The 14,006-nt window shown below is 32.1% G+C and overlaps 1 long non-coding RNA gene across 1 annotated transcript; it reads right to left on the bottom strand.

The window, feature by feature from the left end:
- Nucleotides 1–3,774: 3,774 nt before the first annotated feature.
- Nucleotides 3,775–12,453, bottom strand: LOC146164478 (uncharacterized). Its single transcript, XR_014494491.1, has 5 exons — nucleotides 12,297–12,453; nucleotides 11,353–11,406; nucleotides 4,359–4,409; nucleotides 4,166–4,209; nucleotides 3,775–3,840 (listed from the first exon to the last, which is right to left on the bottom strand). It is a non-coding gene; the product is annotated as an uncharacterized LOC146164478 (long non-coding RNA).
- Between the last annotated feature and the right edge of the window lie 1,553 nt (nucleotides 12,454–14,006).

Below are 14,006 nucleotides of genomic sequence, written 5' to 3'. Positions count from 1 at the left end.
ATCTACTAAATTTCCAAAAAAGGCAGGTTAAGTAAGGTACAACATATTAAATCTGAGTAAGCTACTTAATTATTAATGAACTGTTAAGTCTCAAACTGTTGAATATTGATGCCAAAAATGTCCAAAAGAAAATTAGAAAAACATTTTCTGCTTGATCAGTGGTTCCTAAACAACTTTCTAATTCACTTGGTTGTAATGTAACATTTAAAAATTTAAATAACTTAGTAACTATTAGGTAATATGAAAAACACTAATACAGGGCCTTAACTGGTAACTAGCAAACCATTAATTTTGTTGGTCAATGAGACAAGTTGGAATACAATTTTTTAAAGATAAACTGCAATAATTGGCCTGAACAAATTTAAAAGTTCATATTATCCTGACACAAAGTGTGGGTATTCAGGATTGTTTGATTTGTTTTTGTAATTGCACTTGAAACCACAGTTGGCAATTTATAAGATACTAGGCGTTTAGTCTTGACTTTTAAGAAAACTTATTGCAATTTGAGTCCAGTATGCCTGATAAGAACAACCAAGTTTTGTTTTAGGGCATTCCCAAGTCAGACAAGTGAATGTCAGGACTAGCCTGTAGCGAATTGCACTGAGCATGTGAGTGCAAAATATCAACCCTGGTATTAAATTGCTAAAAAAATGAAAAACCTACAAACAGATAAACTTACTTTAGGCCAAAGGATTTGTAGATATGATAGACTCAAAATGACCAAACATACTTTTGGTATAAAAACATTCTATATAAAAACCCTAAGGTAAAAAAAATAGATAGTTTACCTTGAAAATATGCACGAATGATTGCAGAAGAAAGTTCGTCAAGCTGCTTTGAGTTCAGTTGGTCAAAGCTGACACCGTGTGATAGAAGCAAGTTTTTTGAATCCAGGATAATTTGAAGCAGGCGTTCCATGTCAGCAGATTCCCTTTCTTTAAATAAATAATCTTTGACCAACTTTTGACTAACACCGTAGAAAGACTCATTGAAAAGTTAACATTTATTTGGGCCAATCAACTGGGATTTTTAGCAATTTTAAACAAAAATTTAACAAAATTGTATTGTCCCCCTTTATAAATGTTTGTAACACTGTTAAAACATTTTATCCAACAAATATTCAATGCCTACAATCCTATTAAATTGCCATTTCATGATAAATAAAAAGGACTTAAAATGGTTTCAGTGCAAAGCAAAAATGCAACAATTTTTAGGTACTCAATTTTTTTAATGGAAAACCATCTTGACAGTTTAATAAGAAAATGTGAAACCTGGTACCAAATAGGGTGAACTAAGTGGTTAAATACATCAGTGTCAATCTGTCACTGTTGAACGAAAATATATTTCTAGGTTTCATTTCGGTGGATATGACTCTACCTTGCATTGTATAAACAGAAATAAAACTAAAACTATTACCAATCAAAGTTATATAAACATAAATAAATATGACCATTGGGTTACAAACGGTTGCCATACAAAATTATAAAAATAAATCAAGGACATTCAAAGATTTTTCAAAGAAAATTTGTGGGTTTTTATTAACACTTTCAGAATATAATTCGAAACCATACAGCAGAAACCCCCCCCCCCCAAAAAAAAAAAATATATATTTTAATTGTTTTTTACTGGCATAAAAAAATTCAAAGACTATTCAAGAACTTCTGGAAAAGAACAGGGTTTTTTAAAAGACTTTATTAATACATAAATCAATTCAAAGACTTTTAAAAATTTAAAAACTTCAACCTTATTTTCCACTTTTTGCGGTAAACAAAATAAGCTAGAAACATTTAGTCCTTTTCAAGTATCTCATTAGCAGGGCAATTACTTTTTGACTGCTAACTACTTCATGGCTTAACCCCGGGTCAACCAATATTTTCATAAAGGGCCAGATTTCTATAAGGACTGACAATTATCATTAAACAAAGGTAATATAAATATTTATTATTTAACAGTAATAGTAGTGCTTGAATTGGTTGTAAACTAAAAAAATTACCAAAAAGTTCAACAAAGCATTTTTAAAAGTTATGCATAGTCCTATATCCGAACAAGCAACTGATGTGTGCCTCAAAGGTTGTCAGCAACACGCCTAAAAAGCTCCTAAAAATTGACAACGTCAAGATATTAATGCAGACCTTCAGCAATGTATTGTTGAAATCAATGTCACAATTTCAATAAGATGGGTCAAAATTTGAAAAAATTATAATTTAATGAGTCAAAAAATAATCACCCTACTGATAAGCAAATATATTATTGCAAGTTCAAAAAAAAAAATATGTGTAGTCTTACATGTTGTAGATAACCAAACTAACCAAGCAAATTACAGTGGAGAATATATATTTTATTGCTCTTTATATTTCGCATGACATTTCTAAATGGGGCACCCTCTTAAAATCCCACTTTTCCTGGGTTTCTACATCTTTATGTAAGCGGGTTTGATGTGTAACAAGATTTTAATAGGACCAAGCAAAAAAAAACATTTTATGTTCAATAATTAAAACAGTTTAAACATTCTAATTAGAATGCTGGAAATTAAACTGGACAACAGGTAAAACGTGGACATTTAGTGGAATAAGAAAAACATTCTAATTTATTTATTCCAAATCAATAAAAATAAATATTTCACGTTTCTAAAAACAGTCATTACCTATTTTTATCTCTTTATAAATAACTTGAGCCACTGCCTCAGATAGACGGGCCATTTGATTATTTGTGAGGTCTGACAACAGCAAGCCATGACGAGAAAAATAAGTCTGAAGTTCGTCAAAAAGCATTGTCACCATTTTGTGCCAACCTGCAGCAAAACAAAACATATATAATAATTTAATATGCTATAGTGTAAAATTGTTATTGAATATATTTGTGAACTTTTATATTATTCAACTGATATTTTTTTTAGTATTAAAAAACTTTTTTTCCATTACAATTAACTTATTGTAACCTATATATATATATTTGTATATATGCCCAAAAAATTGTACCTTACTTCTTTGCTTCCTTATGTAAAAGCCATCTTTCAAAATTATTAATATTTAATATTGCCATTAATAATAAATTAAATTAACAGTCTTAATTAAATACTGCAAGACCTTTGAAATTTTCATTAAATAAAAAGAAAAGAATTGGAATTTCAACTGTAATTTATTGACCATAAAGTTGTTAAAGGCAGGCAAGACAAAGCTTTCACCATACAATATTTATTACTTTCCAGTAGATTAAATTGTTATTCTACCATTCACTAACTGTCAGTTTTACTGCTTTCATTTCAGAGACAAAGGAAGGCTTAGGGTGATGCTGTTTTTTATGGTGCCAATAAACAAAACTAAACAACATGGAAAACTATATTTCAACTCTTAATTGACATTACAAAAAGTCACAACTTGTATTATGATTACCTTTTGCTATGTCAACAGTATTATATTAAATGGAATTACCTACTTTTTCAACATTTATCAATGGTAAATACAGCATATTTAATAAATTTAAGTGGTACTAGTTTTGACTCAAAGATAAGATTAGCTTACATCCATACAAAGAAAAATGCTATAATTTCTGCAGAGTTTATTTTATATATAAATAATTTACATATGTAGTCTACTAATTAAGGTATATTAAGTAAATGAGATTAATATAGAAAAGCAGTTTTCACTTACATTTTATTTATCTCTTCATATTTGTCAAAGTAAAGTTTAGACATCAACCACATATTATTCAAGGTCAAAACATTGCAAAGTGGAAATTTAAATTTAAATTAACATACACCATTCTATTACTTAATCAAAATGAGAATAGCAGACCTTTTAAATTGTCAGTGGATAATCTTGATTTCTTGCTTGGTGAACCCTGTCAGAAAATATGAAAGTCAAGTTAATTGCTAAGTTCCAATTATCATCTATTTAAATACATTGCATTATTGTTCATTCAAACACATTACTTTTATAGTTGCACATGTTAAATACAAGTTTAAGTGAAGCCTAGGTGTGAGCTGACTATTAACAAACTGGTAATTTTGTGTCTGCACAGGCAACACTTCGGTTTAATTACAATTTTGCCATATTCGAATTTTTAGCACCTTGACAGGTGTCAATTTTGGATTTTGGTAAATATTGCACAGTAGGAAAAACAAATCACATAAAACATTATTATGTAAAAAATATTATAGTATTACCTCAATAAATGTATCTTCAAAAAGAGGTTCCTCAATTAAAGAATCTGAAAACACATTTCAAAACAATTTTCAACAATTTAAAACTTCACTTAAGTTAACAAAACTTTGCTTAACTCACACACACAAGAACAATTTATTTATTTATTAAAGCTAGTTTTCGTTTGAAGATTATTAAAATATAAGGCATGTTTACCTGGCCACCTTGTATTCACTTGGGCTTTAATACATTGACCTGTGGCTTTATCTGCAAAGTAAAACAATGCAAAAACATCTTAAAGAAATATTTTAGAACTTTTGAAATGTAGAGTTATTTTTCTGTTAGCTTATCGTCAGAAAGACAAGCAAATGTTATGTAGTCAACCAAAAAAAAGGATATTGGAACTTGCTAGCAAATGTACACATGTGAACATGTGGTTGTCGTAATTGCTATACAAGGAGCACTTTTAATAAACAACAACCCAATAAAAAAAATAAACGAAATGAAAGCCAAAAAACACATAACAGCACATAAGCGCCTTGATGATATAAATAATCCAACTGTAAGATTTTAAAAAGATACTTGAAAATTAAAAAAACATAGCAGAATGGCCTAGCAGTGCTAGTATATTAAGGTCAGATACTTCATAAATATGCTAAAAATGATATATATATATATATTTCACTGACAAAGGCATCGTCGATATATCTGAGTAAACATGAAAAGAGTATAGACCAGAAATTTCTAACCAGCTGCCCGCTCAATGTTTAGGTGCAGCACATCACTCATTCTCAATTCAAGAAATCATTTTTAGGAAAATTGTGGCAATATACCAAAACGTGTAGGGTATGCATATTTCTCATCTCATATATTTTCTGAGACTCTAATCGCATCTAATGATCCATCTCAACAGCCTTGTGTACCATGTACCTTCACAAGTGTTAAAAGTTTTTACTATGTGAGTGTATGGAGCTCTGTGATATATATTGGTAACTATTTCACACTAGGATATATGTTTGTAATATGATAAAAAAACAATATCAAATGTCAGTATGGTTCGAAACAGGAGATTGTATATAACACATTGTTCAAAACAATTTTTTCTAATAAGCTTTCGCCCAAAATATTTTCATCCCAACTACCATGGCATGTTACATACCAAGTAAACATAGTACATCGAAAGCCATCGCAGACTCACCGAATCTGTCGACCAATGATTTAAGAAAGGCAGATTAAAAAACAACTGGTCTGCAGTAAGGTTAGAACTCACAACCTCCGATCATACCGGGTCAGTTGCTCTACCAACTGACCTACAAAGGCTCAAAGAGGAAGGAGTCGGGGGAAACAACCATATACCCATATGCTACATTCTGTTAGTACAAGCAACTTCGAATCAGAAGGTCTAAAGCAGGGGTCCGCAATTACTTTGTGGCGCGACCCCTAATTACAAGTACCGAAGTCTCGTGACTAGGGATGTTCAAAGTAGAATCCCAAGGTATTCTAGAATAATAGGTTTCGAATCTAGAATAACGAATCCAGAATAGCGAATCCTAGTATATTTTTATTAAATTATTTAACCTCGATTTTGTTTGGGGAAGGGATTGATCTTAATCTACCCTACAGGGCCCACAATCACAGCAATAAATCGCCCAAACAATTTTCTAATATGTGTATATGATAATAAAAAAACTCTCTCATATGTTTAACATTCTTAACAACTGTCATCTGAAGCCGTTCTGTAAACTGGAATATGTCAACTGTCCAGGTTGTGTCCAAAACTTATATTTTTGCCAATAGTGAGAAAATGCAACACTGCACACAGAAGTCTTAAGCAATTCGGTCCTGGTTTTGAAAGCATTGTTAAGTCTTATTGCTTCTTTTTTGACTAACTTCACCTGTTATGCAGTAAAATGGTGTACTGCAAAGAATGCAAAGTTATTATTGACATAACGAATTCTTGACAATTACGTTGTGCATAACTGCATAACTTCCCTGAATAAAGTTGACCTTAAGTAACCCCATTGCGCATTTTTGTGGACGGCCAGCACGTTTTGCAACGATATGTTACTTCTGCAACTTAACGCATTTAGGGAAATTGCGAACTCCACACTAGACATTACACGTTAGCCGCTCGCCCAATAACGCTTGATTGACACTTAATTATTAGACAAACGTTATCGCGAGACGCGGTAATTGGTCGCCCGAAAAAACGCTGACACTGCACTACCAGGTTACATTTAAAGCAATCACCATAAATTGGTCGCCGCGGCGACAGGCCAACTTACCACACGCGTCTGTGCAATTAGGCGCAACAATCCGCAGTAAAACATTAAATTATATCGGTTCCAATTACCCGAAATAAATGGCAGAATTGGATTCGAATCCCATCTGGATTCGAATCCAAGGATTCGATATTCTACTTTGAGCATCCCTACTCGTGACCCAAATTCTTCGAGTTGGTTTTAAAAATAGCTTTTGCTAAAAAAAGCAACTATTGTGTTTCTATTTATTAAGACAAATCTATGTTATGCGTTTTGTTAATTTTAAAAGAGAAAGGGTTCTGTAACACAACTGAAAAGATGCCTCGAGTTTTACTACTTGTGATGTCTCATTCGGATGACAAATATGAATTAGCCAAACCAATATGTGTTCTTGGGGTAGGAGCCCTACCAACTCAAACCCCTTCAACCCCCGTCCGCTACTTAGTTTAGTGGAATAATTACTGGCAAGGCGTGTAATGATTTTTTGGTGCTGCAGGGCTAAACTGGATGCAACTCACAAAAAATGCCCGACGTCTCGCAATCGTTTTAGGAAACTCAACACTATAAGCTCAACATTATAAGGCGCGGATCTAAGGATTTTTCAAGGGACAATGTAAATAAGAAATCGGCAACCTTTACCAAGTCGCGGGCCAAACCAAACTCAGCAAGTTCTCGGCGTTTTATATTTCCACTAATATGTTTGGTATAAAAACGTGTGGCCTTTAAGAAATTTAATATAATAACTCTTATTCAGTGATATGTTTTGATTGTTTGGTTTAAATTGGCAAACCCTGTAATTATAAGGAGACGTGACGTATTTGGCACACACAATATAAAAAATGAACATATTTCTTATACTCTCTTTGTTAATGTTTATCACAAAAAGAATACAACAGCGAATTAATTTGGAGAAAATTTGGATTTTAGGTTTTATGCTACAAAAAATTTCCTACTTATAGTTGTCATGCGCATGTCACCTTTGGTCTGAGAAGACTCTCTCAAAACACAAATATAATTCAAAGTCAAATTAGATACGCGCGGGGCGCTAAAAGTTTGTGCATTGGCGTGCAGTTGAAACAGTTTAAAATATGGGGCATTGCCTTGTGTACAGTTTGTAAAAGAGTTTGTGGGTCGGATGATTTTCACTGCAGGGCCGGATCCGGCCCGCGGGCCGTCCTCTGTATTAAAACATGATGTAACAAAATTAAACCAAAATGCTTTTATAAAGATGGACAACCCTTGACCACATGAAAAATATATTTCCACAAACATAAAGATTCGCATAAAGCGTTTTTATAATAGTTTATATCGCTAAAGTTCGTGAAAAACTGCATCCCGGTAACCTGGTTAAGCAGTTTATGTTAGCAAAAATTTTAATATTAGTAGACATTAATGCTCATTACATACCGCGTTTAGGCTAACAAAATAAAATTACTTATCTGATTGAAGTTTTGCATATTTTAGTTTTAAGAGAACAACGTGCTCATGACGCTTTCGTTACAGAAAACCAGCTAAAAAGAGTTTTATTTAAAAAACACATAATAGGAAGTAAACCCAGATTCCGGCTCAGCAGATTAGTTTGGTGTGGTAATGGCCATACCAGTGTTGGATTGCGAGCGCTCTTTCTCATAGCCTGGATCGAACGAAGGTCTCACGACTTTTTACGGGTCTTGGTGTATATATTTCGATTGACAATTCTAGTCACGCTCAAAGTAAGACTGGCTCTTCTTGAAAACAATTAAAAAACTTACCAAATATAGGCCGCTTTTTAAATATATTAGGGCTTTCGCGACCCAAACTTAATGGTCCCGCGACCCAAATTTGGGTTGCGACCCCGTATTTGCGGACCCCTGGTCTAGAGATCACAGTGTTTATCTTTCATTGAACCATGAGTTCACTTTTTAAGATTACTTGTTTTATTACATAACAATGGGACATAACCTCTGACGTCTTTTTTGTAAATGTTCATCTTCACTACCCAAACTAAAATCCAAGATTTACCCCCTCACAGAGATATTTTGCATGAATTTAATTTATTCGGTTATGCGCCCAATAAAAAATATTTAAAGTGGCAATGCGGCTCATAATAATAAAAGGTTGAACATCCCAGGCATAAACATAAGGCAAAAAAAATGCGCTGTGTGTAGTTATAGGAAACAATTTTTGATTTCTTCAGGGCAAATTAACCAAAGACTGATGAAAAACACCTTAAAAGTCACCCCTTTAAAGTGCTTATGGTGTAAGAGCAGCAATATGATCTGAACTATCACAGAAAAAATAAATCTTCATTACTTTGACCAGGACGATTATAATGACTATATATGGATTAATGTCGGTTACAAGAAATGATCAATAGTTCAAATAATTGTTAATTTAGGTAACTTGTTTACTTCTTGATTTCGATAAAAATGTTAGTTAGCGTTAGTGTTGTAATGAATTCTGCACTTGAGTCACGGATTTTCAATGACTTAAATGTGACTTTAATCTTTTGGGAAAAATGACTTGACTCTAAGTAAGACCTTTGTACAAATGACTTGGGTTGAAATGAAGGCATTTTTTTTATAAAATTGGTTTATTTATTTCTATTTTTGCACATAAAACAACTTACTTGTTATATGATGTGCTTTGGGGGGTTTAGTTAAGGCATTGATCATTATTGGACTAGCTTACCAGTTTTAATAGTTTAATGTTTTATTTTATCACAATGAATTGACTAGATATCACTGTAATTAGGAATTTGTCAATGTAATTTCACATGGACTGAAGAAGATTCAGGATTCACAAGCGTGATAATCATGTACTAAGCAGACATAGCATATTGCTTGAATGGTAAAAATCAATAGAGCAATCCAGAAAAATCAATAATCTATCATTTAACATTTTACAAATGTAAGTAAATAGAATAGCATTGATAATTGGGATTTCATACACAGTACAACAACTGCTAATCATTTTATCTTTTTTGCCATTATGATTACTTTTTTTATATTAGTAAAATAGTTGTGCATTGCTGTTACCAGCTACGAGCCAGAAATGAAATATTACTTGATTTTACATTTGTTAAAAGCTTAAAACTTTAAATTGCGAAATTGTGGATAATATAAACCAAAATCTAGATAATATTAAAAGTGTGTTGTATTAATTTGAAATATTACTGATATTAACACCTGCAAATTATCTGTGGGTTAAAAAATTGGAAACATATTTGTGTAGTGTTGGAGAATAAAAGTCGGGCTTTTTATTTTGGCCTTTGAATAAATGTGTTTTAGTCACCACCCAATGAACAAAAGTCTGGCCCTCCTGCTTGGCAAACATAGTTTTTTTGTGAAGGTTACAGGCCATTGATCAAAACTGGGCGTTACCAAACCAAAATTCACAAGCATGAAACCCACTATTACAATAAATAATATACACTACTCAATTTAGCAGCATATACTAAGTTCTAAAATCATGTTTTGATCAATTTATTAGTTTCATCCAAAATGTAATTCAAACTAATTAAAACATAGGCTATATACTGTAATACATTTGATTTTGACAGAATTAAAGACATACAAACAAATATAAAATGGAATATTTGTTGTTATAGAAAATTGGAATAAACACTTTTTACTTTGTCTTAGTTAATACTGGCTGGATTTTATTACATGTTTTACACTTTTAAATGTTTAGTGCTCTTATTCAGTGGTCTCCAAATCTTTTTGTTAACCAACGCCCAATTAAGTAAAAATAAAATCAGCATTTACATGCGATCCATGTTTGTTTTCTGATAAGTGATGCTTGAAGTAGACAACACAAGCAATACACAGAAAACATAATTTTTTTATTCGTTCTAACATTTTGTTTGTGTTGGTGGTTTAAACAAAACCTCTAAAACTGGAGAAATGCAGAAATTGGCAAGTAATGGCGCACACATAAAAAGTTTAGGCGACCCCACATGGGGCCACGGCCGATAGGTTGGGGACCAATTCTCTAAGTAACTAGAAAAAACTAAATTTGTATCTTGTTGACTCACAAGTAGGGCGATTATTTTTGGACTTGTTGAAAAAAGTCAAAATTTACATGTTATGTCAGAATTTGTCAAAATTATTTCAAGTCAAAATTGACAAAATATGCACATAAATCATTTACAAAATTAAAAAACTATAGTTAGCTTTTTAGAACTATCTTTTCAGTTAAAAATTTATGAATAAATTTAGTTTTGAGTTATATAACTAAATTTTAACTGTATTATATGTTCATTAGAGCAATATATGGTATACACAAGAAGAATCTTGCAGAAATACCCACCCAGGCCTAGTTTATTTTATTGCATTAGGTTTAACACAAACTTTGATTTTGCATTGTATATATAGTTGTTTATCACTGATTTGTGCAAATGTATTGAACAGTATTTGCTGTCTTTTTTTCGCTTGTAATTTGCGATTATCCCATTTTCTGTTTTCATGATTTAGTTTTTGCATAAATTTGAAACACTTTCGACCGCCAGTCAGTAAAAAACATCCCAAATGTGTGGTTCAGACCAAAACACTAATGCAGTACTTCACACAACAATCTGTTGTTTGAGTCAATGTATTTCTAATCGTTAAAAATTTTTGTCAAAAAAATAATTTTTAGGGAAAAATTTGTCAAATTTTGAAATTTAGGTCAAAAATTCTCGCTTTTTTGGTCAAAAAATATTGCCTTAGTAGCCCTACTCACAGGTTAATTAGACAATGGAAAATGGTCTGGATTTAATGTGTTGAACTGTTTTGACATTGCAACAGTTGGAATTTTTTGAAATTATATTTAACTTCATATGCATGTATCTTTTAGTCTTAACAAACAAGCATGCCTAAATCATCAATTTTAATTCTCTGGTATAATAAAAAAAAGTATAGTTCTCAAAATTGGGTCAAAATTGATGCAGTTTGGATTCTGCGAGAAAACAAGAAATGAATACAACTCACCATCATGGCAATGGTATTCAGGCTTTAAACAGTTGTCAGGATTATCCAGGCATCCTGTAATTCAAATTGGACTGAATGTTAGCCTATTGGGCATATATACACAGTTTAGGAAGTGGCTTTATTTAGGCAACTTAACAACACTGGTAGTACTTTATTAGACTATAAAACTCAGAGCATGTAAAAATCTTTATAAAATCCCAAAAACTGCAATATAATGCACTAATAGTTCAATCCGCTAATGCTAAATATCTATTTTAATAACAAAAAATATAATAGACAGTTTAAATTAAAAAAAAAATGTGTTGCAAACCATATAGTAAAATGTGCCTGACAACAATATATGCAGTTTGTCGAATTTATAAACGATTTGCCATGCCTTTTTTCCTTAACATCTTATTGTTGGCGATTTAGGAAGTCCTAAGAGGCCATGAAATGTGTAAGTCCGTCTAGGACTACACTGTCACCTTAATTATGAAAGACTGCCTAATGTATTACAGTTTGTTTAAAAGGGTTTCGCATACATTGCACTACTACTAGTTTGTATAAAGAATAAAATTTATGGTGACTGAAAAAAAAACAAAACTTGGCAAACAGTATAAATAAGACACAAATTTAGTTGCCTTTAAATAAATTTGATGAACTTTATAAATACTTGATGAACTATCAAAATGAATATATGGCAAACTGTAAAGATTTTTTGAGAGACTTAGCGACTTGTAAAATTATACAATTTGGTTGTATGAAATCATGAAAAGAAAACAATATTTGTAATAAAAATTATACAGTAAATTTTAGCAAAAACTAGTCCAGTGAAACAACAAAGGCACCCTCTATGCTAACTAATAAGTTCTGGCTACTGTTGGTCCATGATGATCAAAGTGAGATGCCATCTAACAAAAATATAGAATTAAGTACGTTCACTAAAATCTTAAAGCATTACTTACCATATTGAGAGCAGCGTGATGAAAGAAAAAGACCGGCGATGGTCAACAGTGGTAAAAGCATGATAAAGTTTTGTTGCTCAGTGTTGTTGTTTTCACATAATTAAAATATTTGCTACAATGTTTTATAAAATAATACTTGAAGGGTATGGCAAAACTGAAAGCTGAATAGTTATAAAAATTAAAAACAATTGCAAACAACCAATATATAAAAAAAATCATAAAACATAATATATATTTACAAAACAGTGCCTGTTATTTACATGAATTAAATTCAAACAACGAAAAAACATACACATACAGGTACAGCTGTGCATAAACTCTGATCTAGCCCTGACAACAATGGCTTAACACTTCATAGTACACCTGAAGCCTTTAAAGGCCTAAATATTCGCCAGTCCTGCCTCGAGATCATACTTAATGTACAGGTTTGTGTATGAATCTTTCATTGATTTGACATAGGACTGTAGAAGTCCTTCAATATGAAATTGTTTGTACTAACAGCATGCAGACGCAGCAAGCAATCATGCCATGGTGGCTTCTACTTGCTCAACTCTGAGACTGTGTAGCCCAGTTGGTAGATGACTGTCCCAGTGTGACGGTGTGAGTTTGAATCTTCCTTGAAACTAGTGGTTTTACTGGCCTGCCTTGCTTGCAACAATGGTTGACTGATACTGTTAGTGTATATTACAGTATATTTAATGAAATTTTTATTTTTTTAAATATCTAAAACTGAGCCACTCATAACATGTTTTAAATATAATTTGTAAACAACATTGTAAACGTCATGTTTAATAAAACAAAATGGATAGTTTAAAAAAATTGCTTACTCTGGTAATTTAAAAACACATAGCTCAAGGTTGAAAAAAATTTCACCTGTAACAAAAGGTTGAAAACAGCAAATACCACAAACCACCACAGTTACATACATAGTTATGAGTGGGGATGTTCTGATAATATTGGCTCAGAACTGAACATAATGCCAAGTGGTAGTCGATTTCTGTAGAAGATGAACATTAAATGTTTTTTAAAGAATTTTGTGTGCACACCTGAATTAGTACACTGCACACTTAAATTTCAAAAATAGGTTAAAATATGGTAGAATTCTGGGCGCTGGTATACAAATATACCACATTTTATTTTAGTTTAGTCTATTTTGCTTGTTTGAGCATTGTAGTTAATGACGTAATTTGGTATCAGACCAAATCACGATACTTTTTGCTCAAAATTTAGGTCATCGTATAGGAATAGAATGCCAACTATCAGACAATACAGACATGCCCATAGTTATAAGAAATCTTGGCGCTGGTCTAGAATCCTACCACAACGAAACACCATTTGGGTTAGGGTACAGGTTAGCGTTTGGGTTAAGGTAAGTCCAGTATTATTATTAAGTTTGGAATATAATAATACTTGACCCACCCACACCCAAACGCTAACCCGCATGCTAACTCAAATTTTGTGCGTTGATTTTAGATCTGTGGTAGGATTCTAGACCAGCGCCAAAATTAGTCATTAGATAACCCCATTTTAGGTGTTAAGCTATAAGCACTAGACTAATAAAAATGGATAAAATATTTGAACATTTTCTTTAAGATTTCGGCGCTCGTCTAGAATCCTACCACAACGAACATTATTTGGGTTAGGGTGCCGGTTAGCGTTTGGGTTTGGGTGAGTCCAGTAATAGTGTTAAACAATATTACTTGACCTACC

Source organism: Ascidiella aspersa, chromosome 2 (assembly GCF_963924565.1).
Source record: "Ascidiella aspersa chromosome 2, kaAscAspe10.2, whole genome shotgun sequence".
Lineage (NCBI taxonomy): Eukaryota > Metazoa > Chordata > Ascidiacea > Phlebobranchia > Ascidiidae > Ascidiella > Ascidiella aspersa.
Note: the sequence above shows the minus strand (reverse complement) of the source record. Positions and strands in the feature narration are given on the sequence as shown.